Below are 27766 nucleotides of genomic sequence, written 5' to 3'. Positions count from 1 at the left end.
ATTGCATGCCTATTCCTCCATGTCCATCTGACCTGCGAAGCATGCTCCCCAGCTCACAAGGCTGCATCCATGCTCACAGATGACAGAGGGTCAAGGCACAGGCTTGAGCAGCCACCCATGTTTGCCCACAGCATAAGTTATTAGCACGTTCTCTCACATGGAGTGTAGCCCAGATAATGTAATTACGTGAGTTTTACCCATGTCAGTTAGCACTAATCCAGAGAACGGCTGAGTATGGTTCAGAGGATTAACATAGGCAAGGACTAGCCCCTTGTAGTATGGCAGGATGGATGAAGCAGCCTTGTTCCAGGAGACAATCTTATATAGACACAGCATGCAAACCATACCTGTGCCAGGGAGCTAGCCCTCATCATACTCTCAAACACAGGAGTAATTCAGCAAGCCATGGCACTGCCTCAAATGTGGCTGGAAAAGGAGCTCCAGAGGCCTGCGGCAGCCCAGAAAGAAGTTGCAGTGCAGTGCCACTGAAAGTGGGAATGAAACACATGCAACTTAGTCAACTTAGTAAAAAAGATGCAAAGCTCAGTAGCACATTGGAGCCCTTCTTAATTCCTCACCTTGCTCATTTTTGCAGGTCTGGAGCTGGAAGAAGAGTCCGAAAGCTAAACACAATCGGGATTTCTTAGATATTAGGTATAGTATGTTCCCCTCACTTAAATAACCCAAGAGTCTTTTCCTTCAGCTTTTGCATTGATTTCATTATTCTGATATTATGTGTTATTCTAGGTATTATGCTTCAGATGACGTAAAGCAGAAAGGTTTATTTGTATCAGCTAAGTATCTAACTTCAGAATATAACCTGACAGACAGGACATATGAAACCAGTCTCAGATCTGATTCCAGGACTTCATTTGAACTATTTGATATTTTGTCTTATTGTGAATTATTTCATGATTTCCATCTACATCTTATTAAAGCAGTGAGTCCAATATCTGCTTATATTGCTTGGTGAATGCTTCTCATAAAGCTACATTTACAGTTGTGTAGCATGTGCAAAAGCAGTTGTTCTCACTTTGCATGAGATTCCAGGAAGAGCCAGTCAGGCAGACAATATCTGTCAAAAAATGTCTTTGACCTCTGCTTGCTGAAAGAGTGATACCAGCCTTGGAGGACTGGAGGGATCCTCTACCAGCAGAGAGACTTTCAGAATCACAAAACCTTCATAAATAAAAGTAAAACACTCTCTGGTGATGACACAGTCTGTTCATGCTTTAGGCCCAGCATTAAGTACTGCAAAGAAATGTCATTGACTCGTGATGATGACTTTGTGGCTTTCCCACAGGAGACAGCATGGCCAGCGCTGGCCACTACCACATCAGTTCCTACAAATTCCTTCAAGTTAAAAGGGCCATGTCTTATAATCTGATGTGGCCACGTGGGCTGCGCAAAGTCTCTCCTGTTACTCGCAGTGAGAGATCACTGGCTACAGCATGAGAGAGAAGCAAAGGCACAACTCGAACTCCTGATCCCTTCCTTCCTTTTCCTGGACTGCTAAAAAGACAAGCCGTACTTGTCTTCTCTCCCGTCTTCTCTGGTGTGGGCTGCTATTAATCAGCTGTAAAGACATTCTTGTGGCCGTCTCTCAGGTGAAGCCTTGGACCCTTCACACTGCAAGAGAGACGGGGCAGAAGTAACGGTGATGGAGAAGGATCAACAGTTCAACTCCAAAGTACACACACAAGAATCATCTCTTGACCATCAGAAAAACAGTCCATGATCATACAGCTAAAGCCTGCATCGTATCGCATGGACAACTGCAGTATTACTGTGAGCTAGTCTCAACTCCTGCACTCCTGACTCTTGAGCATTACCATTCTTTTAGCATAGTTCAAGAGTGTTTACAAGCACATACACTAAATAATTTTCTGTAAACTTGCATGTGCAATTTTTTACACAAACCTCTTTTGGGCCTTCTGTTCAAATGTTCAAAATCATTTCTGGCCAACTCCTCTTACAGTTATGACAACAATTATTTGCATTTCTATAACCCCTGTTACTTGAGGATCTCACCAATCAGTCCATGAGTGAAGGTTAAGAACAGTCTTGTTCAGCAGGTCATGATGTTCAGCAGGGGAAACATGCATGAGCTGAGCTCAGTTAGACAAATCTAGAATGTGAGCAGATCCTGGTTTATCTCCCTAAAGCGTCCATATTCTCCAAGTTACTGACAGAGAGAGAAATGGAAATTTCCAGTGGAAAAAGGGATTCATTTATATTGATTGGCCTTTCACTGCCAACATACGCACTGTGTAACATTGGAGTACACTTATTACACATCAGTAACTCTTGACCCTGCTGCAGTCTAAGTGCTCGTCCCCATTTAATTATTCAGGATGTCAGGATGGGCAATGGAATGATCCAGAAAGAAATGAATGGTTTTGTCTTATGCAGGAGCTTTGATGCTATTTTTGTTTAGAAAGATCCAATTTCAGCAATGCTAGCCCAGTTTTTTCACTAGACAGAAACCTATAAAAGAAATCAGTGTCATCAATATATAGGTTAATGCTAATTTTTTCTTTGGAAATCAGTCCTCCTCACTGAAGCTGAGATTAAAAACAGAAGTGTGAACTACAAGTTATTTTAATATGTGGGAACGGAAGCGAAGGATGGGCTGGAACAATAAATGAGCTGCTTGCTTAAAAAAAAGCAAAGGAGGGAGATCACTGTCTTAGTCTCCTGGTCACATAATCCAGTGGTTGTTTTAAACAAATTAAAGCAGACTGCTTTCTTTCCGTGCGTTCTAGTAGAACAGAGTTTTCAGCCAGAAGATATTCAATTTTCCTGGCTAGTTTTTGGATTCCGGCCACGTGTGATTAGTGACCTATTTCGCTGCAATGAGATCAGCTATGTTTGCAGGACCCTGAATCAGCAGATCTGTCCTTATTCCCAGCGTTGCGTGCCAGAGCGTGCGGCCAGCCCAGCCTCTGGGAGCGCGCGGCCGCACCGCCCCTCCGCGCGCAGGGCTGCCGGGAACGGCCTTTGGCCACAGGCGAGCTGCGCCGGGACCCGTCCGAACAGGACCGTTGGCCTCAGCTGTGCACCAGCAGCTCATGCTGCTGAGCGTGAAGCTCTCTTTGTCTAATTAAAAGGGCCTAAAAATAGAAGAAACCTGTGCTGCTTCTGGAAATTATAATCCTTCGCGGATAATGATGCTAGAAAAAATAGAAGGGGCAGAAAGAGCAGCCGGAGAAAGGTCCTGGGGCTTTAGCTTCAGATTTGCGACAGTTCTAGTCACAAACACCAGTGGTAGGCATTTACGCCCATGGAAAATGTGTATCATATCCCACAGTTTGTCAACACTGTGCTAATTGGCATTTCCTAATGCGATCTTGAGGTCACTTCCCAAGTCCTTGGCTGCTGCTTGCCACCAGAGCCCAGCACAGCACCTGTGCAAGTCTGCCAGCGCTACTCAGACCTACCCATTCCTGGGGGGTCACAGCGTCCTTGAACAGCTGAGGCTGGAGGGGTCCCCGGAGGTCATCAGGTCCAACTCTCTGTTCGGAGCAGGGACAACGGAGACCAAGTGGCTCAGGGACCAGTTTTGGTGACTCGGGGTTAGGTATGACACATGCAGGAACTGTCATCCTGGGAAGAAGTCTGTTTTGATTAATATTTTAAAAGCTTTTTTTTAAAGATGGATTTAAAAGATACCATTACAGGCACAGGGCAGTAATGGAGACCACAAATCTTCACTCAGCCCCATGTCTATCAGAGGCGGTGAGCAGGGCAGTAATCAAAATCTGTGCCCAGTGAGAAACCAAGATGGGATGGGACGGGACGGGACGGGACGGGACGGGAAGAAAGAAAGACACACAGTTTTCCCTCCCAGCAGCACGGAAAAGGACAGATACGAGCAATAGCTCGTTTCCTGCCTTCATTTACTTCTTATCCCATGGCTGTTGTCACAGGGAGATGCTGCATCTAGATAAGAGCACTGCTCACCACTTCATTTAAATCCAGCAGAGCGCCTCAGGGATGAAGCGATGCAAGGAGGGCCGAATTTAGTCACATGGCCACTGGTGGAAATTACTGCCGTGCATCACCTGAAACACCCTCGCAGCGCCTGTACCACTGCTTAGCTTGAGGGACGGTGAGAACACATCGTCACCTGGCAACGTTTGGCTTTTGCCCCACCACAGTTTTGCGACGCAAGCTTCTCCAGCAGTGGAGCCTCCATCCCATCCTTTGAGGTTAAAATAATTGACTCTCTGCTAACAAAGTTCAAAACAGCTCTGGTGAATGTTGTGCACCTGATGGGCTTTTACCTGGAATCCCACAATTAGTAAAAACAGCCAATTTCTGTGAATTTCATCCAATGATGAATACAACTTTGTGCAAATCACCCGTGTGACATATTGCCATCTTTCCTTCCCCTCTGCAGTTCAGACAGCTGTTTTTGCATGCCACCCTTCTTCTCCACACCCACCCCTCAGTGATCCTGAGAGGCCATTAAAATGCCAAAGATACGACTGCAAAATGTAAAGGGCTGATGTCTCTGCCAGTACAACTCCACCAACACCAGTAGTCCAGGGAATTTAGCTACCCTAGGAAAGCATCTAAGGTTTTTAAGTTCATGCCGTATCCCCTTAGTGCCAGAGACGTGCTCATTTTGCTTTTACCGTGAATGACAAGTTGAAACGCCTGCCCTCAGGCAGGTGACAAGAATATGGGATCCTGTGAAGAGCCAAGCTCCTTCAGAAACAACAGGAATGATTTCATTAAGCTAAAATCCCCAAGGACTCATTTAGGCAGATACAGAAGTGAGAAAGACAAAAGCCATTATTAAAAAAAAAAAAAAAAAAAAAAAAAAAAAAAGCCATTATTAAAAGCAGTTATGTTGTGGATAGTAAAATATAACCACAGTTGGGCAGCTGGTGAATACAGCACCATTTGAAGCATTTGAGCTCCCCCCCGCCTGTTCACCTTCCCGCTGCCACAGACCTTGAGGAATGTCCTTGAGTCTCTGTGTGCATTTTGCAAAGAGCTTTACAGTGACTGAGCGCTCAGGCTTTCCTTCGGGATATGGCATTACTGCATTTCAGCAATTTCTTTGTTGTCTGCTGCCTCCAACAGGATTACTGGAATATTTTCCTCCGTAAGTGGTAAAAGACCTGCAACGATAAGAACAGCTGCCTTTTATACTCACAAAGGAGGGCAGAATGACCCGGAGGAAAAAAATGTGGAGAGATTTGCAGAAAAGTCAAGTAGAAATTACCACAACTCCAAACTGAAAAGTATCTCCCTTCATGGGTGTTTAATTATTAATGAAAGCACTGTTTAAAGGATAATGAATAACAGCAGCCCCTTTTTGCTTTTTTGAAATGAAACAAGACAGTGAGTTAGTTCGTTCCTCCAAGGTTGTTCTTGGAGGTTTTATTTCTATGGAAGAGCAGAGGAGGTGGGAGAGGATTGCTGTGGGTCACCTCTCCAGCTGAACCTCCAGGCGTGACCATATCCAGGCGTCTCCATATCCTTATGCATCTGCTAGCACGCCTTCTTTGAACCCAAAGTGCAAAGTCTTCATCACAAGGTTTGCTAAGATTAATGAAACCTGAGCTTAAGTCCAAACTTACAAGGCAGGTCACATGGATTACTGGGCATTAGAAACATAACAGAGTGCTCCTTGCTTGGAGGGGTGTGACTGCCAAACACGAGCTCAGGTGTGAAAGGGTTAACACATGCACATGTGTACATGTATACACACACACACACGCACACATATATATATGAAAGGGCGCAATGGAGCAATGATTTCCTGCTGCTGCAATGATTTTCCTTCCAAAAAGGTGTTACACGAAGAACACCAACATCTGAAAGGACCTATGTATGAGTGATTCTTTGTTTCTGGGTATAGCTCTGATTTTCCCTTGCGTGACCAAACTTGGATCTGGAAAGAGCTACTGATCTCAGTATTAAGGTGCCTGAGAGCAATGTGTTTATACAAAGCTGTATTTAGATTAAAACTTTATGATCTCTTAACATAAACTAAGCTAAAAATAACACTGAGCACGTTTTTCATCACAGCAAAAGCTGTTGCAGCAAGCTCCGTTCCACCCAGCATCACACCTAGTTGCTCACTACTGTTACATAGCAACAATATTCAGCCAAAAACAAAAAACGCTTTCCTTCAAGTGAAATGAAGGTTTAACAGTAGCTCCAAAAGCTCCAAGAAGTCCATGAAGGAGGATAGGTAGCGGTGCCGTAGCGTTTACTCTAAGAGAGAAAAGAGACAGATACAAACCAGAGATTGAGCCCAGAGCCCTGATACCCAGGCAGAGGAGATAAGCAAAGATTTTTTTTAAGTCCCTAGCACAAGTTGAAGACTCCTCAAGGTCTGCTCTCGCTGCTCCACTCAGCAGATGACGGGAGGTGAAGATGACAGCAATAACATGCCGCAGCCTAGCTCTGCTCTGACCCATCATGCTGGGGGCCAGGAACCAGGCAAAGATCCTCCGTAACAGGCATGAAGACTACTGTTTTCCTGGGATATCCGGGAGAAGGACAATGGTGAAGAGCTGAAGGAAGAGGAGCAAATTCTGCCTGTGTGAGTGCATCTTTACATGACTGAAGTGGCATGAAATTACATCCGTGCAATGAAGAATCAATCTCCAAACCCAAAGCTTCAAAGCCTTGAAAACAGCCTGATTCTGACCAGAAGTGAAGGCTGACCTGTGTTTGCAGTATAGCCACCTCAAGCCCCTGAATCTGGCCACCTCCAAACTTTCCAACTCATTTCCAGGAGAGGAAATATTTTGGTTCCTACCTGCAGCTTTGAGTACACTTACCTTGTACGTGTCTATTTTGGACGCAGCACAGCAGCAATGAGCCAAGTTCCCAGGGTTTCTCCTGCTGTTACTCACTGGGGAAGGGGCAGCTCTCCCAGAGAAGTAAGAAGTGACTGAGGACTGGATAACTAGCATAGTAAGGCCAGAAATGTAAGGAAAAGGGGGTTGACACTCCAAAATACCTCTGAAGGTGAGGACTTCAGCATCTGACCTATTTATTTAAAACACAGCCAACTCTTTGGTTAATAGGAGTAGGGAAAACACTGTTCCTCACATCTTTCTGTTCAGCTTAGAGGTGACAGAATATGCATTTGACACTTCGACAGTCAAGCAATAAAAATAAGTTTTTAAAAGAAATGCTGACACAAACCCTGGCAGTGCTACTGGGCACCTCTGCAACAAGGGTGCAGTTTATGAGCTGTTACAGCAATTGAACCAATCCTGGTGAAGGCACATGGCTTCTGCCCACGTGTGAGGCACATTAGCACTAACTTTTTGCTACCATCAGCTTTGGAAAAGCTGCTGACAATATATTTGATCTTAGTGGATCCTCAGTTGGTAGCTAAATGGAAACAGGTAGCTAAAGGCCTGTGAGAAAGGAGTTTCATTGCTGCTATGGCAAAACTCTGAGCATGAAGCCCGAAGCAGTTTTATAGCTTTACTGCCTTTCTGAATGTCATTGGGCCCACTGACAGTCCTCAGAAAGCTGTTAAGAAACCAGCATGTGAAAGTCAAGTAACGTATTCATAGCTGGTGAAAAAGCTCCTCTGCTCTCCACCAGCACTGAGCTGATCTGCCATCATCGGGGCATGTTTCCCCACACCGAAGGGAAACCTCCTGGGAGGTGTCCCGAAGGGAGCCTTCCGCATTTGCCTGCTGCAGGAGAGGTGCTACCAGCTTCATAGTGCAGAAGTATCAAAGGTAATAAACGTTACTTTGTCAGATATAGATGCAGCTGCTTCAGTACCAGACAGCTGTGCGTCCCCTCCCCAGGTCAGTGCATCCCAGACAGCGGGATGCTGCCTCTGGGAAAGCCAACCCTTTCCCTGGGCAAAGGGGTTCCTGGCCCGTGCCCCCGCGTGGTGCAGAGGAGGGGCCTAGCTTCCCTCAGCACCACTTCATCCCAGCTCCACTTCATACCTGACCCTCTCCATCTGCTTTTCCTTGTCTCCTTCAGTTTTCTGTCCTTATAGCACATCTCTTCAGATCTCTGCCTTTGCACCCCTGCAAAAAGGTAGGGAGCTAAGGCAGCCTTCGCCACTGTCATTTCGTTCACTCCCTCGGCCGCTTTTCCCCACGCCCCTGTATGGTTTATCTGTCGCAAGGGCTACAGGACAGGAACCATCTGCCCCGCTGTGCTCTCGCGCTGGGGCCCGTACCCAACCGCTCCCATTGTGATACACACAAAAGGCTTTTCACCAGTACTGGTGCGGGATTAGCAGCTTTGGAAACTGCAGTCCCTGGTCATCAGGACCGTCAGCTCTTTTTATTATTTTTGTTGCAGCATACTGGAATTCCAGCCTACACATCAGAGATGGACTTTGCTGCACAGCTTCGCACCCCAGCCAAAGACAGTCACCAATTCCCAGGCTGTGTCAGGGGAAGATGTGCTGGAAGTTACATGCTCTCTCCAGATCTGACTTTGTTCTTACCCCAGGAAAAACAGGAAGAAACCACAGATTTTTGGTCATCTCTGTACACATGCAGAGGGCAGGACAATTCAGTGAAGAGCCTCAAAAACATCCAGAAACAGGGCATGACTACTGCCTGTTAAAGAGCAATTTCCATTTCTTCCTAATAAGTTTTCAGTGTGGCTTGGTGCCACATGCAGTCACCTCCCGAGGGCTGAGCAGGAGCCATGGGAGCGGAGGAAGGCTCTGGGATTTACAGCTCAGTGGCTGACATAAGCGGCCCCAGGACTGCGCTGCATGGGCTGCATGTCAAATCCTACCCACTTTGCATGCAGGCCTGTTTCATTAGCAGCTGAAGGCAAGCCAGCTATTTACACAAAGCCTGGGAAGAGACAGCTGTGGAGCACCAGATGGCCCCACACCAGCACGGCTTCCAGATGTTGGCCTGGGCAAGAAGGAAGTGCTGCTGTGCATCTTCTCGATAGTCTGCACAGAGATTTCAGGAGGATGTTTGGGGTAGAGGCTGTATACATCTGTATATGTGTGTGTCTCTGTGTGTGTATATATATATATATGCTAAATGCTATTTGTGTAAAATGCTATGTCAAAATACTATATTTGAATGCTTCAATTGCATGAGCAGATTTGCAATATATTCGTGTAAAAGTCATCCTCAACAATTCCATATATTAGTGCACTATTTATTAGATTATTCTCTGTGAATTCAGCTTTTGTTTTTCTGAGGGACTGCATGGTGCTTTCTCTTCCTCCCACTTCTGGGACCAGAGGACACTGACTTATCCAGGATTTGTGTAAAACACTGCCTTTTTCTGATACTTTCTGAAAGCAGCTGGAAAGAACAAGCACCACTTGTCCTCTATCAAAGAGCTGGGCTGGGGTGGAGGATGGAGAGAAGTCTAATTTTCTGCATGCTTCTGCCTCAGCATCTCCTGACCCTTTCCACACCTGTCAGTCTTCAACAGATACGAGCAAAAAGTTAGTCACTGACATGCGTTGCAAATATACCTTTGATTTACCAGTTGGAGCATTGCTGCCAGTCCCCAGCCCCAGGCTCCAAACTCACCTCCTACCTTTGCTAAAATACCCCAGGGAGGGCTGGGGGGTTTCCTTCCCACACCTGCGCTCTGTTTGGGAGTGGTGGGAACCAAAGCCATGAGACTGCACAGGGCAAGGAAGGCTGCCACGAGCCCCAGGGTCTGCAGGCAAGGAGACTGAGAGCAACCAGGAGGTGAGGACCCAGCAAGCACAAGGTCTTTCCTAGGACACCAGACACCCCTGTGATTGAAGTGTACAACCTTCAGGAGAACAAACGAAAGCCTACTTCAGAAGGAACTGTTAAAAAAAAAAAACACATACACTTTTTTTTTTTTTTGTCTTCTCTATATGCCCCAGAAATTTTTTAGCTTGTTTTAAAAGCAGTTGCTGTTTTGATATGACATGAATATCAGCCTGAGGAGCTTAGAAATTGCCATTTTTGGCTAGAAACAAAAGCAAGACAGAAAGATCCTGCAGTACCTTGGAAAAGAGAGCTTTGCTACCTTCTCCTAGTGTTCATGTTTTCTCCAAAAGGCTCACTCTCCAAACCCCATGTGCTTCCAGTGCCGGAGCAGCGGCTCGGAGAGCACTAGAGGTCGCTCCTTACAGCGAAAATCCTGAGACGAGCTGCTGCATAACGCTGGCAAGCCTGAGCATGCTGCCCCTGCTCATGGAAGATGACCTAAAAAAGGACACAAACACACAGAGGGGGTTCAGTAGCCCCGGTAACACAGATGGGGGAAAGTATGAGCTTGGGGTTATTGCAGTGCAGCCACTGCAGGCAACGCCAGGGATGAGGCATCTCGTCCAGAGGCGACCGCTGGCTGCCGAGGTTGCATACAAAGCCGCTCTGTGCCCCTCGTAGTGCACAGCTGATTCTCTTGCATTTTTTATGCTGGTGCTGTGCTGCTGACAGGTGCCAGGCCTCGTGCCTGAGCCCTGCAGCGCTGGCCTTCCCCGGCTCGCTCTCCCGCGAGCAGCTGGGACAAGTAGGACACAAGCTGGTGCTCACCAGCACTTCTTTTCATGGGGATGGAGAGATATTAGAAAAAGCCACCGGGGGCCACAAGCCCACCAAGCATGCATGCCTGCCCAAGCGGCCGTGCCAGGCCAGACTGGTGCCCACCGTGCTGGGGTATCACTCCTGCTCTCGCCACCCTACAGAGAAGGGGTTTTAAAACTGCTGTTTCACGGATGTGGTCCAGCCTTTGGTGTGCACCATTTCCTGGCCCCCGAGCTCCTCAGTAAGGTGCAGGAGGCATCCTCGGTCACAGCTGCTGGCCGTGGCCCGGCACAGCAGGTAGGTACCCTCACTTGCGACACATCACGCAGCCTAAACAGAAACCTCTCAAAGATGTGGGTATGCCAGAGCAGGGCAACATGCCGCAGGGTTTCCCGTACTCTCTTCCTCACAGGGCTCAAAATTTCCAGTTAAGGAAGGTCTCTGTGTGTGTCTTAACCTCCCAGCACTTTTTCCTGTGGAAGAGCTTGCCAACGCTGAAGTCCAGGCTCTACTCCTTTGCCTGGGCCAAGCAGGTCAAACCTCAAGCTAGAGACGTAGATATTAGGCCTCTCGCTATTCTTTAAACATGGTAAGTATTTTCTGTATCTTGAATCTGTTTCCAAACTTCTCCAGTGCTCACTCTTTCCTGCTACCAACGTCCAAAACACAGCTGGAGATGAAGCTTGCCCATCTCCAATATTTTTAGGGCTCCCACCTCAGGGCTATAACAACATTTGGAAGCAACATGTCCAGCATCTCCCTGCCCACAGCAGCACTAACTCAGAAGGTCACTCCAAAGGGCAGATCCCCTGAGGATGGTCCCACTTCCCACACCTTGGCCATGTCCAACCCCCACACTCACCCCCCAAACAATCCAGGAGCACTGCCCTGACCGCTGAGGAGCAATGCTTACCTCCCGCTTTGGGGAGGAACCTCACCCTGGCCAGCACACAGCTGTATCCTGCACCACTCACTGTGCCATGGCCACACACCCTGCAGAGACAGTGGGCCTCCACCTACACCCTTACTCATCTTTGCTCTGCCGCAAAGCGAGGGAGGCAACTTGGGCCAGACTTCAAGCTAGTAACTTCCCATGCTGTCCCCCTGGGGCCCTGGTGTGCCCGTAGCTCACAGGCCACATCTGGTGAGAAGATGAGCATCTGCCTTCGCAGCCATGATGTAGAACAGGACCAGGTTGCCCACCTTCCCCCAGGTGCCAGGACACACTGCCATGCCCATGGCCTTCCTCCACCATCGTTTCCCAACCCCTTTGGTGCAGTTTGGACCTGTCAGGTCTCACGCTGAGCTTGAAACTCATGCTCTGGTTTTCACCTGACATCTTCCTGTAACACGGTCAGCACCTCATGCACTTGTACGGCAGTGCCGCACCCTCCTTTACACCCCTGCTGCAAAATCTCATGCACCACTGTCCCATCCCACTTGTGATTTACCAGGTTGCTGAACCAGGCACACAGGGTCCCCAAATTGGAAAGAAGCTGTAGGACTTGGAAAGCAGGTGCTTTTCTGTCCCTGAAAATGCCCCAGCCCAGCAGGATGCATAATGCCAGCTGTCGTGTGCCCCAGCACGGCTTTGCCCCCATAGCAGCGAGGAGGATACCCAGGAGGCCTGTCAGCTCTTAATACATTACCAGCCGGTATTGGTTTGGCTTCTGTGGGAGGGGGACCTCCCTCCCAGCAGCGCATTTACCCCGGCCACTAAAAGGCCCCCAGGGAGCACAGATTTGCAATCGCTTGACCTGTATTCTAACCACCAGCTACATTTGAAACACTATACGTTTCATTTTTTCTTCAAACAACACTAGTTCTATTTTGCAAGATGGCCTAGACTGATGCAACACCATACCTACCCCTTCTAATTAAAGGACAATTTCAAGACGAGATAAAGCAAGTTAGAACAGTAATTAACTGAGTTTTTAAATTAACTGAGTAATTAACTGAGTTGAGTTTTTCTATTAATTCCCCATGCAGTGGGCTGAAATTGTATTCTGGCTTCCTACAAAATTACATGTACTACCTCAAAAATAAATACAATCTAATATTCTAATTATGTTTTTAGATAAACATCACAGTTGTAAATTGTTTTAATGAGTATATAAAAAAGCAGCAAATGCCACATTAACTTTTCATTACCTTTTTAACACCCCTTGTGGATAACGCTATTCATTGATGGGCATAACGGCCCCCTTTACGATATACAGTAGATACCTAAATGAATGAAGTACTATCGCTCTGGGGATGGTTAAGGTGGCTTAGAATAAGAAATGGCTATGCCTTGTTCATCCACTATTTGTAAAAAGAAAGGTTATGTATTGTAACAAAGACAACTGGGAAGGAAACATGGATAATTTGATCCATTCATCAAAAAGAAGAGGTATTTTTAGTTGATGTTCCCATACAGAAAACGTTCTTAATCAAAGGAAAAGTGAACAGTAGAAAACTCTGAGGGAAGTAAACTTTTTTTGACCAGCTGTTAATTTAAAGACTCTCCTGTTACAGCCACATGATCAGATACATCTAAAAATTCACAGCAAAGGCAAACTAAGCATCCCAATGGGTGACCACCAGTTAACAACAGTAATTCAATTGCTTTCAGGTGCGTAGCCATACTTTAATGGCTACCACAGAAACATCTGGGGAAACAACTCAGCAGAATTCCAACATTGACTTTAAATACGGTCAGGATTTGGGTAGTGTTTCCAATCCTTTCTTTTAAGGAAAAGTCCCTCTTCAGAGTATTTGTTTACTAGTAATAATTCAAAAACAAAATGTTGGTGATGGAAAGGTTCTCTGAGCAAAACTCCGGTATGAAACCTCTGCTTCTTTAGACTGATGAAAGTAAATATCCCATGAAGCCTTCCTACAACAGTACACTTACTATTTCTGCTTTTACATAGTTTCTTTGCATCTTACTCTAAGATTTATGTTGTAATATTTGTACAGGCAATCACATTTTACCCACAGCTTTGCAATAGCTGAATTCAGTAACAGAAATGGTGAAGAGAAACCCTTTCACTGTATCCTAATTTATTACACTTGACTGAAATGGTTTAGGGCCATCTTTGAGCCATGCAACCAGTAATTCTCTGCTTCACAGACAAGACATATTTTCCTAGACGTAAACTAGATTATTTATATAATGTATAGAGCATACGAACCATCCATTACCCAATACCTCTGAAACAATAGGATGGAAAGCAGCCAGCATTAATTGATCATCTAACTGTCCAGTTATTCTGTGTGGGCAATTTATGTCAGATGCTATATAACCACACTTTGAAACATTTTCCAGAAATAAATCCTTCATACAGTGGGAGGTGGCTGTCTTTGGAAAAAATGTTTATGCACAGTGATTTTCCAGCTGCAGCACTTGGGCAGGACATGAGCCAAGTACTCTTCCCCACCAAGCAGCAGGGTTTAAATTCACGTATGAACACACCTGACAGAAGAGCTAAGTTAATAGGCACTATGTAATCTTTCTAAGAGAGGTTTCCAGCAAGGCCTGGGTCTCTGGGAGGCATCACAGGAGATTTGGCCTGGCTCTGAAGAATCAGTTACTAAAGTTACAGCTAGTTTCCAAAACAGTGATTGCCACTGCAGCCCCTTGCTTAGCAGGGCTCAACAGGCAGGTTGATCCTCGCTCTCTAGTCCCATCCCTGGATTCGGTCCGTACCAGCTGAGCAGTAGCTGATACGGCCAGACTAACCATCCTGGTAGCTCTGCAGGCAGAGGGGCAGACCCTGCTCCAGGGCAGGTTTAGTTAGCACCGTCCCTGCTCACCTCCTTCCTGGAGGCCCTGCTGCACCCACGATATGCCTGCCGCCCACACAAGCATCCCATTTTAACTTGGCACGAAGCTCGGGTCAAACAAAACGCCAAGGACAGTGTGCCCTCATGCACCGGCGCAGTCGGCTCCTGTCCCTCGCGCTGCAGTCGCCGAGGGTGGGTGCGCAGGAGCACTTCACCCATGAATGTCACCCAGCGCTCCCGGGCAAAATTAGCCCTCACAACGTCAGAGCATAACCTTTTTATCCTGTGTCAGTACAGACTATTGCACACCATGCAAACATGGTGATTAATCAATCAAGTAAAAAATTATTTCAGCCAATGAAAAAGTTAGGAAATTGTTTGGGGTTTCCCCATGCCCGCAATTAAGTCCCCAGTTCTGAGAAACTTCCTGCTATAACTTTTCTTGTTTCTTTGCAAGTCTCTGTCTCACACAAAGGTTTGGGAAAGCTTTCTTTCCTATGTCTCAGCTTGCTACTCCACCAAAGCAAATATATTAACATCAAAGACAAGCTGCCGCTTCAGTTTGCAGCCTTCATCTCAATTTTCTTCCGTCTCACTAGAATTCTTCCTTTTGAAAAGTCAGCCTTGGAGCGTTCATCAAGGCGCTGAAACGCTTGGCACAACGCAAACTGGGTCAACATTAAATGTTTTAACTGACACACACAGCAAATCCATAAAAAGTTTCCATTTTATCTGCTAGGATAGTACACTTTCTTTTTTTTTTTTCTTTTCTTTTTTTTTTTTTTTTACTGCATATGCAAGAATGCAGAAAAATCTAACTTGTTTCAAATGCAAGTGTAAATATTTGGTTGGCCACAGCAGGAATGTCTGTGGGGAAACAGAATCTTTGTAGAACTTTAAAACGATTTCCCTTCTGCAGCTTTTCCTTGCTGCTCCGCAAGATCCTGACAACTGGTCACCTTGATAGGCTGAGCAATTCAGTTAAATCCTTGCGATGACAAACTCTTCTTTCCATGTGGGCTGCTAATCCCTGTTTCCCCAGCAGAACCAATCCAAGTGGCACAGGAGGGGATCTCTGCAGGGCTTTGGGAAGGAGTCCTCCAAACCACCCGTGGAAGGAATTTCCAAATCTGGGGCCAGTGCTGCAGCATACCAATGCCCTGCTGCATCCTGCCCCACTCCCCCACACGCCTGTCTTCCAGAGGACGTATCTTCTGCAAACAGCAGCTAACAGAGAGCAAACGTACCCATGCAGCATGCAGCATTCATCCCTTGGCCTTCTAGGGCAAAACAAAAGCAGCTTCTGAGGAGTTGGACAATGTGGTGTGAAAGACATGCATTTTCTCCACCTGGGCCCCCGGCACCTACCCCTCTCCGCGTTGTCCTCTCTGAAAACACACCTCTCTGCACAAATACTTTGTGTGCTACAACAACACTGGCTGTGCAGCAGGCAGCATCTTCCAGGCCTTGGCAAAAGGGCTGGCGTTCGCCTGCACTTGTTCGCACGTGAGGGTGATGATGGATGGCAGGGACTACAGAGCTTCAGTGAGAGCATCTCAGCCTTCACTTCTATGAATCAAAACGAAATTGAATATGCAAAATTCTGCCATGAGGATCACTTTTAGAACAGCAGCAGCAAATTTGGTTAAAAAAAAAAACAACACCTCTGAAAGAAATCTGATGGAAGGTCATATTGAAATCCACCCACAGAAGAACCTTCCTCTCCATTATGGTGTCTTTCAGGGTTCTTTTTGAAATGCAATGGCTGCACTGCACCATCTTGTAGATGCCCATAAAATAGAGTGGGAAGGGACAAAGCAAGACACTTCTCTCAAGGATAAACAACCAAAGTATCCTACAAGCAAAAACACACATGAAGCATGAATAACTCTTACTGTTTCCCAATACTATTCCCATAATGATTATTTAGCCTTGACCAATTACTCTCTACAGGTGTTAACCAAAAAAAAGATCGGATGGTGAAGTCTTTCCCTTAGAAATTTTGAAATATCTAATGACATTTTAAAGAATTTCCAGAAGGCCCAGAAAAAGGCTACATGAATGTTCTCTTCACCCTGAACATGGTTAACTCGTCCTTCACTGAGCTCTGATTCACCTGTGTGAACGTTAGCTTTTTGACTTTATCTTGTCTTCAGTAGTGCACAGGCAATTCCCAGCTGCTGCATCTCTTCCGTCTCCACAGAAGTCCGTGCAGCTCTGAAAATTCGTAGTAATCTGCTCTCAGGTCTCTCCAAGCCTTCCTGATAGAAACCTGTGTTTCCTCGCATTGTTATCCTGCAAGCGATCTGGAGGGTTTTCTGTCAAAGTATCCTTATTTTCCTTTTTTAGCCTGGCTCCCTGAGGACACAGGTCTCAAGCAACTATGCTGTAAGCCTGCTATTTCCCCCTACGTGCACTTCAGTACCTTTTGAAGCTATTAGTCATTTCAACCATATTTGACAGGAGAGGCCTTGAAGGTATTAAGTTCCTGTGAACTTCGTGAAAATAGGCAGCTGGGCTGACCCCAGTGACTGAGAGACAACAGGAATTCAATTACGGTATACAGCACTAGAGAAGCTGCGTGAGACAGCAGCTCTGGAAGCCCTGAGGGCCAGGAAAACAAAGGTCCCAACTCGAGCCTTTCCCGATACTCCCGTTGCAAGGTACGAAGGCACGGCCAGCTAGCGCGCATGGGCCCCGCTGCTCTCGGAGGGTTTGTTTGATTACCCGTGTCTCCTGCAGTTTCCGCATCCATTTGTTGTATTTTTAGATCAGCCCATCCTCTCCTCTCTTCCTGCCTCTCTCTTTTCCTCATTTTTTCCAAATGACTAAATTTTTCCTTTCTTTCCTCATCTACACCTCTATTCTATTCACTTCTTTTATCCTACTAAAAACCACTTTTGCCCCCCATGCCACTGATCACAAGAAGAGGAGGTGGTAGTGGCAGGACCCACTTACTCCTCCGAGACCTCTCCTCCACCAATCCTTCCTCTCTATAAAGGTGATTTAACCTAGCACAGGAAATGATGATCATGGAGATTATGTGCAAATATTGCAACATCCCTTTTCCCTGTATCTTAACTTGGAGGCTTTAACTTAGTAGAGGCTTTGCTAAAATGCAGGAAGAGCTCTGCCTTTTCTGGACTTTCCAAGTACAAAAAAAGATTGCCCTGCACAAAATTACAGTTCCACTGCTCTGACAAATGAAAGCTCGAAATTGGGAGTTAATAAGGACTGCCAAGGGTACAGAACATAAGATTAGACAGGTCTACACAGACGTGACTTTAAATTTTTGAGCTCAAACTCCCTTTCCCCTCTCATCCCGTTCGGCATGAGAGCAAATGCACCAATTCCCACACGAGCTCACCACGTGCTGAGCTCACCCAGGTGGCAGGCAATGCAATGCTCTGGAGTTAACCACCCACCTCTCCTCCTCCTCCTCTCCATCTCTGTTTAAAAACAGAGAGGGGAAACGCATACATCTTGTAACACATTATTTTTGAATAGCTGCCTTTCAGAAGGAGCCACAGACAAGTCTCACTGCAGCACACAGATTCTCGTGGTATCTTCACCCACTGTCTGTTCAAGGCTCATGGGGGAAGAAGGGGAGGCTGGGGAAAGTTGCTTTTCCACCTCTGCATGCTGGAAGAGAAGAACAGGCGGTTGCCCTGAGCTGCAGTCCTGGCCCCAGCTACACCCGCACAGCGTTACCTGCGCTGCCTGCCCCAGCTCTCGGCGCCGCCTCTCTCCAAGGAGACAAGAACCTCTGGATGTCGTTTTGCGAGAACTAGAAATGCTTCTATGTGGATAGAAGTCATTTTATATTTCTGGAATGCAAAAGCAGGTTAAAGAAGGCAGAACAGGCATAATCACTTAACTAACGTATAAATCATACGTAGAATATTTTTGAAAACATTTCTGAAACAAAAACAATGCAATAAGCTGCTGGTGATCTTTTTACCCATTTCCCTACTTTTTAGGCCGAGTTTTTGATAAACACCAGTATAATACTCTGACTATTCATGCAGGCTGACTTCTTACTCGTCCCACAAAAGGAACTGATCAAGAATATTTATATTTATGATAACCATGAGACTATAGAACACTTAATTAACAATAGTTACTTTTGCCAAATTGAACTTAGTCGCACCAAAAAATTATTAAAAGTCCTATATTTTCTTAAGTAGATATCAAAAGAGTAATTGTTAAATCACAGACATTCTTACAAAACAAAAGGTCACTAGCAACTCTTATCCATTTCATATTTACAATCTCTATGTCCTGACAGAACAAGATGGTTAATAGATCTTTGGAAGTACCATCTTAGGAAACCCCCAAGAAATCTTTTTAAACAGGCCCCTTTTATAATCCAAACCATTTAATTTGCATATTGATATATACTGCAAAATACATTAAGCCAGTAGGTGAACATCAACTCATTTCCATTTATCACCTCTAGCTTAACATGTACTTATTTCCATTTATCATATCACATTCATTTCTGTAATATCACTGGGGTTATAACAAGTTGCCAAATATTTTATGAGTACTCTGTATGGCTAAAGCAGCTTTATTAATTTTATAGAAAAAATTTTGGTATAAAAACACTTCAAACAAGCAACTGTCTTAAAACAAAAACACCTTCCTCCTCATCTGATGAGAAGTCATTTGCATAAATTTCTGATCACATTCCAGTTCAACAGATTAGCACATCACATTGCTCTCATCCAGCTATCACAAATGCCTTCTTCCATGTCAAAAGCAAATACTTTCTACCGCCACCTTGCCAATCCATAGTCACCAATCTGCCAAATCCCCGGTTTTGGTGAAAGCCCAACTCTCCTGCTTGTGCCACCTAGTGACCAAAAGCATTTGCATGGTCAACATACACCCCTTAGTTTCCTGAGGGCAGCGACAGCCTCTTGACCTCTTCCAAATACTTCAGGATTTCCTCAGCAAGAGGCAGTCCAAGGCTCAGCTCTGCACCAAGAGAGCAGCCAGTTCACCCCCAGCTTTCCTGCTGGTCCTGGCCACATTCAAAGCATGCTCTGACCAGCCACACACCGAGAGGACAAAGCATGGAGCTGGTTAAATCACCCGTGCATGGAGGAAATCCTACCGAGTTTCCAAACAGCTATTGAATATTTAGTGCCTTTGCACATCTCTGGCATCTACTAAGTTATTTGTACTCGGCAAGTGCGCAGAGGACAGAGCATTCAGCTGAAAGCCAGGTCCCCTCTGTACTAATAACCAGCTCCTACACTTGAATTACCCTGCAGACATGGTAAGACGATCCTCTCTGCCTCAGCAAGCAGGCGGGATGTAGGCGCCCCTCTCCCACATCCACTTGCAGACATGAAATTCAGGCCCTCCGTTTCCAGCCCTGCTGCTGCGCACCCTCCTCCTGGCAAGCCCATGGCTGCAAATCCCAAACACTCCCAGGAAGAAATTAGACTGCATGTTCCCCCTAGCAGCAGCAAAAAGGGAGAGGAAGGGTTAAGTCTTCATTCCTGTGCTTAGACCTGTCTTTTGATACCTTCCCAGGTGGTCCCAACAAGCTCCAGAAGTCAAAGAAAAGGGATGCCTAACTACACTTGATCCAAGATTATTTCTAAACTTAATCTTCATCACACTCCTCCTTCTAGTAAAGGAATTTTTATACTTTAACAGAGCCTCCATATCTTTGCAGGAAAGCACTGCCTATATAACTAGCAAAATTTAGGGCCATTAAAAACAAGACACTAGCTGCTTGACTGCTTATCTCAGTGACAATTTACTCTCTAACTGAAGAGGCATAAAGCTGCAAAATAGGAATTTATTTACAGCTCACGCCTGACCTTTTTAATGTCTGGTAAAATCACGTTATGGACCTGTTTGAAAATTCATTGTCCCTATTCAGCAATGCTGACTTTTTGTGATTATTGGCTCTGGAAGATCTACTGGCACTGTTAGGCAGAGCAAGTTCAGAAATTGCTTCCAGGGAACAACAAAGCCCTGATTTTCAGAGTGCTGAAGACTAACAGATCCTTTTCATTGCGTGTTTTTAATATCCACAGAAAAAAAGACACACACACAATCTGCAAAGCTGAAAAAGGAAAGGAGAAAAATACCCTTGATTAAATGCAAATCAGAACAGGGCTTCGCTCCCAGCTGGTTGAAGTCAATGGCAAAAAGTGTCATTACTTCAATGCAAGGACGAGCAAGTCCAAGAACACGCCGAGACCAGTTTTGTGCCTGTTGGCCTAGCTGCAGATAGAAAATAGCTGAGAGTGGTCCAGCTGGCAGCAGACAGGCCGGCTCCTTCCCCCGGCACGACGCCGTCCGGCCGACGGGGGTCTCACTCGGAGGCTGCCAGCGAGAAGCCGCGACCGTTAGCGCTTGAGAAACTTCCCAAGCACGTGCACCCTGCAAGCAGCCTCTCACTCACATGCGTAAAGGAGTGGGGACGTCCCCGCAGGGCTCTTGGAACTGCCCATGGCAAATTATGCTTTTTGTGCACGGCCCAAGGAGATGCTCCTCGGTAGGTATCTAGTACAAAGCATTGGTAAGGTTGGGCCACTGCAGGAGTAAAATCTCTACAATAATTGCCAGTAGACAGTAGTTTTACACAGCACTTTACATGCTGAGAAAGCCTTTGCCAAGACACTTCAGTTGCGTTCATGCACAGCAGCTACGGAAGAGTAGAATCATTCAAATGTTGGTTTTGCCTAACAGCAGCAAAACATTACTGCAAAACAAATCACTTGCAACCTTTGTAAAAAGGTTTTTTTCACTGGGTAATTTTTCACTGTCCTCTCATTTCTCAGTTTCCTGCTTCCCTTTTTTCAGACGTTACTAACCTTACTTTGCAAAATTTCTCCTTTCTAGACAAATTTTACCCTTTATATTTTCCACCTAAAGCTACGGAAGATTGCATGATGTTTGTTTAAACACATAAATTTTTGTACAACAGTAACAATCTAGCTGTTGAGTCAAAGTGCTCTTAAAGTTCCGGGATAAGTTGATATTTATTCATAAAACCCTCTCCGCTGAAGAGATTGGGCACCGGCCCTCGGCTCCTGGAATATGCATGTTGACGACGCATCAGCGTTTCTGAAGGGATGAGCTACGCAGGCTTGCAGCTGCGAGGCAGAATGCTTGCTTAGCTAACCATTTTGCCACTGGAGGATGTGGGTTTTTCAATACACTTATCTTGCTAAATAATCTTTAATGAAACCAGAAAAAATTCTTTCAGAATTGCAGCTACAAATAAAACTAGGAAATAAAAAGATTTACAGCCTTTCAAAAAAAAAAAGAAAGAAAGAAAAAAGAAAAAAGAAACAGCCTTTCAAAGATCCCATTTTCAGACCCAGTATGCTATCATGATTGCAAGCAAAACCACAGGGTATTGCAGAGATCACGGCAATATGCAACACGAAATATGTAAAATTCTGCAAGTAGAAATGCTGAAAATTGTGCTTTACACTGTATGAAACTTCTTAAACACTGTTATTTAGAGGTAGCCAAGCAGTGCAGTGATTTCATGGAAGTATAATGGTCTTTACAACTTTTCTTTTAAATGCAACGAGTGATCTAACAGAATGATCTTATAAAGCACAGAGTCATTTGAGGTCCAATGAGCCCAGACTCAGCTGTGCATCCAGTCCATTTACAAGCTGTGGTGTTTTAAGTCAGGCTGTTCCTATATAAACTTTCTTCAGGTTTTCAGGAACTCTGAACTATTCTTTATTTACTTCTAATTTTATGTCGTTACTTGGGATAAGATGCTGTAAGCATCCTTTCAGAGAATCGTCTCTGAGCACAGAGGTGCTGGATCTTCCAGGGGGATTTTGCTCTCCCTGCGTTAGGCAGCTGGCAGGTCAGCGGGACTCTGCTGGGTGGCATCGTGGCACTTGAGTGAGCGACCACGAGGTGCCAAAGAACCGTTCTTAGGTTTTGTCAGTATCTACCAAATAATCCAACACCAGCTTTGCTGTAGAAGGCTCAAAGCAATCGCCCACGTATGACGGGCAGGAAGGGGGACTGGAGATGCCCTGAGGGTCGCAGCTATGACCAAAGGGCTAGAAGGTGTGCTGCAGGGTGAGTGGGAAGCCCAGACCCATCTGGAGCACCTCTGTGTGGGCAGCCAAACCTTAATCCACACAGTCAGGGGGCCCCGAGGGAGGTTCAGCTGAGTCAGTATTACTCCTGATCCACTCACCCGTTGGCTCCATGCAAGCTTCATGGCTGCCCACTGCTTTGTTGCATCCCTGCTCCTGCCCAGTACCACCATGGCATCTCATTTCCAAGCCCTCTTTCACACCAATGAGTCTCTGTAAGCCCTATGGAAAATAAAAAGCCAAAGGCTGCACTGTGCTGTAACAGCCACAGTGCGATTGAATTAAAATGCAACAGTAGCTAAATAATTATCACTTTACTCCATTAGGCCGCATTCATAAAGCAGAGTTATCAGCGCTCAGTGACTTTCAACAATTATTTTAAATGTTTTTTAAATGTGTTAATGGGGAAAATTTATGGAGTGTTTCTAAAGCAGCCTGCTTCTGAAGGACTTATTCATCAACTGTTCATTTATTCCTGTATTAACATTTGCAAGTCAGCTTTTAAGGAAATTTCGCATATTTCCATTCATAATAAATAGGCAGCTTTCTAAAGCATAAACCCCTAATGACTAAATGTTGCACAGAATTGAGAAACATTTTTGGTCATCATTCAAGAAAAATGCCTGGATCAAAAGGGGGGAGCTGGTTCTCTTTCTCAGGGAAAACAGAACAAGGATTCAATTTTTTAGTGCTACGGACAGATTCATATGCAACAGGCCATCCACACACAGACGTCTGTCAATCCATTTAGTCATTCTCAGAATGCCAAACCACCAGAGCTACTGATCTCGATATCTGAGCTGTAAGGAGGACACCGCTTGTGTCATTGCTGCTTTTAAAAACATTCCTTCTGCTGATCTGTTAGGTGTTAGAGTATTGCAGTGATCACCGGCCTGTAAGAGGCAGACAAAAAGGTTCCCCAGTCCTGTTCATGAACATATTAAACGAAATTGAGGTCAATGGGAGAGTAAAGTTTGAGATTGCTTGCAAAGCATTACCTGCTCAGTGTTGTTGCTCCTGGGCCAAGAAAAGCTGATGATGACACTATGACTAGTCTCTGACTGCCTCTGACATTAGAGGAAGGTACCAGCTGTTCAGGAAGCACTTTCAAGCATGCTGAATGCCCGAGTATCTGAAAGTGCACGGGCTGCAATATTTGGCTGTTCTCTGTGGCGAATATCCCTAATGAACCAGAGAGCCGTTAGAAAATGCCCATAAATGAGAATGCATTAGAATAACAACAATTTAGCAGGCAGCACAGGTACGTAGAGAATTCATTTACAGCCACTTGGGGAGGGTAGAAGAACAAACACTGCAGTACTGAAATTTTAAGTCAATTCTAAGAGAATTTCTTGACCATTATTTCTTCAAAGATTAGAAAGGACAAAGGGAAGCAACAACTAGCAACTATCCACTGTGGAAATGCTCTCTCAGCAACTCATGAAGTGAAACTTCAACAGCATGTAATCCACATTGGTAACCCCCTACATCATATGCTTCATTATATTCATAACAGTCATTTGTGATCTGAGCAATGTAGAAGACTTTCTGAGAGACTAAAACTATTTCTTTATTTGGATTGAGACATACATATCAGATCAACGATGTTCCAGGAATATTTCATTTCATAGGCAAAATAGTAAATTTAACCCGAATCTCCAGATTCATAAAAAGATGGCTCCTTTCCGAAGTTAGAGTTGCAGTTCCTGCTGCAGTTTTAGCAGAAGCAGGAAAACTCCCATGGTGCACAGACCTGCTGGATATTTGCACAAAAATTCCTCAGACTCAGGTTCTCCAGAACAGCTGGAGGACTTCTGCTAGCTTAAGGCACACAAAAATGCTTTACAGTCCTTCAAAAATATCCTAAGATACAAAGTAAGTGGGAATTATTTTTGTTACGTGTTCTGTAAAGCCTAAAGCCATCAAAGCATTGGCTTAAAATTAAGCATGTGCTTTAAGGAGGAAACATCTGAGAAGTCCACACACTGTCAATGCCTAAAGCCATGGAGACAGCGGTTAGAGAGAAAGCCTTCCACTGGTGGCTTCCTATACTCCTCATACACCACCCTCTCTGTCCCGCTCTTCCTTCCCGATGCCCCAAGCACATAATTCTAGCCCGGATCCCAAATCAGCTACTGTAGAATAGCTCTACCGCTGCTTTTTTAACCCAGCCTCCTGGTAACTGGGAAGATCATGAGAAAACTTCTCCGTAGAAGGATCACAGGCAGCTCGTGGACGAGCTCCCATCACAGAGAACAGCCCACAGCGGGGCAGAAAGGAAAGCGTTTCAGGGAAGCTGGCTGAGAGTCATTTCAAACTCCCCTGTGGAAAGGAATAACAAACATTTGCTCCTTTCACACCTCATACCTAGCTCCCAGTAAAAAACACCACAGGAGAGTTTTCTCCTTACTCGTTGCCCTGCCACGACTTGTGCCAGCATGTGCTAATAACACTTTCTGATGGTCCTCATGAGCACATGGGAAACATTTGCTTACTCAAAGAACCAGGGGAAGGGAAAAGCAAACAAAAAAACCATCAGGACTCAAACCGATTCAGTGTGATTTTCACTAGATATTAAGCAAAACACTGCATCCATAGATGCACTGTGAAGTTGTAGAGAGGCAGACCTGAAATTCCAGCTTCACTATTAAACATGTTGCTATTTCCCAAGATCCACTCAGTCTGCACTGCTCTCCCCCCAAATATTTCTTTTTTCTTAACAACAAATATGCACAGGCAAGCTTTCTCACTCAATCCATACGCAGCACTTCCTTTAATTAACCAGCATACTGAACAAGAGGAACGCATGCACTTTGATGAGTATGAAAATCAGCAGGACCTGTGTTGGTCATGAGGCTTAGACAAAGGTACCGCTCAACAGCAACCTCACCCTGCTGATGCTGTGGAGCCAGTTCTGACTCTCAGCATCACACGATCTGTCCTGTTACTTTCTACTTCCTATTTCTGAAAGAGAGGATTGTTAGTGAGGGAGAGATTATTAGTGCGCACTTTTTCCAGGGTCTGAGCCCTACCACACTGGTGAACAGCACAGATGTGTTTCTCAGTTTGAATGGCCTTTCCCCTCTATTTGTTATCTTTCATCACACTCTCCTTGAAGTGAAGGGGTGCAGGCAGAGGGAGGCAATAGCTACTGCTGCTTCTTGGACAGGTGAGATATGAACTTGTTTTAAACACGCATTTCAGTCAAGCAGCAAAACTACAATGACTAATCTAATTTTCTTTTTTTTTATTAAGTGTTTTCATTTCAGCCAAAACATTCCAAGTCGCTGTTTTAAAAGTGATAGAGGAATTTGTCATCTCACTTCTGCACAGATCAAATACAGCAAAGCTGTTTCCGACAACTTAAAGTCTTGCCTATTCAGATTTTCTGAATCAAAAGCTGTTTTTATCCTATAAGCCAACAAATCTCTAATTAGATTTGACATATATTGCAACGTTGTGTTACTCTAAGGTCAATGGAAGTCAGATCAACTGATTTTCATAAAATATGGAATTTTCACTTTTGAAAAAAACTTTCACATAAAGCACACTGCAACTATTCATAAATACAATAACATTGCAAAATCCATTTTACTTAAAGCTTTGGTAGAAACCTGTTCTACTCCCTCTCAATTTCTAAGGCACCAAAGATTTTCATCAAAATCTCAAAATAAAACATCCAGGAAGAATTTTGATTTAGCTACTCTGAAGACCTGGAGTCCAACATCAACTATTGCTTCTGTATTATTAGTGTTTTGCCTACAATAGAAAACTTTGGTTGTATTCAGCTGTCCTGTTGTGGCCCCTGCAGTGCAGAATCCCTATGGCTTCATCTACACTTGAATAAATGTTACCCAACTGCTGCTGATTTGATGCAGTGCTTCAGAAAGCTGTTAGTTGCTGGCCATGTTCAGTATCTCTTCAGAAACTGTGGTTTGGTTCTGGTCACCCAGAAAGCATGTTTGTCACCATTTTTCAGCAAAGATAAAAGCCATGTTCTCTAGTGCATTTTCATATTATCAGTGCTTCATTCTTTCTGCAAAATGCACAGCTAAAATTGAGTGTTCCATTATGAAGGATTAGAGGAGTAATGCACAGTAATAAACCATTTATCCCATTCACAGCATAGGAAGAAATTGTAACAGGCTTAAATTCAGCTACAGTAATGTGACTAAATTCTGTACACCTGAAAATTTAGAGGCAAGGTGTTTATGTGGATTTAGAAAAGTGCCTTTGTAAAAATTTCTCTTATTCTGTGGTGGAAATTGCAAGGCATAAAGTCATTACAAATGAAACACTTCAGTCAATCTAAAAATAGGGATTTGGATCAACAGCACCATGTACAAGCAACACTGTGCAATGCTAACGTGGCCTCTATAGCTGGCAAAAGGCAAATACTGATTATGTGTCTCATGTCCTGCCTTTTTTATAACTATTTCCAATATTGTAATCAAACACAATCCTCAGCATCATTTACCCCTAACTAGTTATAAGCACTGTGTTCAGGTAAATAGCTAGGCACTGGACATACCATGAGTAGGTCTGAAAGTCCTAGGGCCCTTCTCCAGCAGACACTGCATGGGCCCATGCTTCCTACCAGCTTGCAGGCACCCGTTAAAGGGCTGGCAGTGACACATGCCACAGAAAGAAATGTCATTTTGTAGATACTGGCCAGTATCTTGTGTAAGCAGCACACTGGAGAAAGATAAGGCAAAGCTGACTCGTACACGGGACGGGTTTATCACGCATGTACCAACAACCACTCCCTTCCCTAGGGGCTCGAGGAGGGACGCCGCAGCCAGACCCTAACACATTCCTGCACTGCCCGAGGCTCAAGACTGTTCTCAAAAAATGGTCATGGGCTTAGCAACTGCTCGAGGTGAGGGATTCCTGACTTCCATGTTTGTTTGCTTTGAAACCCTTTTTCCTCTTAAGTTAGTCTGTGTTCCTACTTTTAAAGAAAACACACTTGGTTTCGAGCAAGCTGGGTGATCACTGGACCCCAGTGGTCATGGTTCCTCATGGGGAAGCCGGCTGATACTGCCATCCTACAAGTGAGCTTTTAACCCTCAGATTCTGCATTTATTTGGTCTGTTTTGAACAGTTCTACTTGGTAGGAGTGATTAATACTCACAGGACAAAAGAGAGATTAGCCCTTCTTTTACCGCATTCACAGCCAAAGTTCAAGTCCCAGTTCCACTAGATATTCAATATTTAAGTATGAGCATCTAAACAAAGCAGCTTGAGGGACACTCACCTCCGAGTAATCAACAGCCTCAGGTTTAGACCACCGGTCTGGATTCCTGGTCTGAAACCAGGTAAAGAACAAAACTGGATTTCAGCTCTACAGGATGAAGGTGATGCTGTCACTACTGGCCTGCAAACTCTTTTTTTGGAACAAAA

The 27766-nt window shown here is 44.9% G+C and overlaps 1 long non-coding RNA gene across 1 annotated transcript; it reads right to left on the bottom strand.

The window, feature by feature from the left end:
* Window positions 1-767: 767 nt before the first annotated feature.
* On the bottom strand, window positions 768-26983 carry LOC135327843 (uncharacterized). Its single transcript, XR_010388301.1, has 5 exons — window positions 26895-26983; window positions 9974-10175; window positions 4963-5132; window positions 3441-3606; window positions 768-1629 (listed from the first exon to the last, which is right to left on the bottom strand). It is a non-coding gene; the product is annotated as an uncharacterized LOC135327843 (long non-coding RNA).
* Between the last annotated feature and the right edge of the window lie 783 nt (window positions 26984-27766).

The sequence above is a fragment of the Dromaius novaehollandiae genome, chromosome 1 (assembly GCF_036370855.1).
Source record: "Dromaius novaehollandiae isolate bDroNov1 chromosome 1, bDroNov1.hap1, whole genome shotgun sequence".
NCBI lineage: Eukaryota > Metazoa > Chordata > Aves > Casuariiformes > Dromaiidae > Dromaius > Dromaius novaehollandiae.
This window is presented reverse-complemented; position numbering and strand designations above follow the sequence as displayed.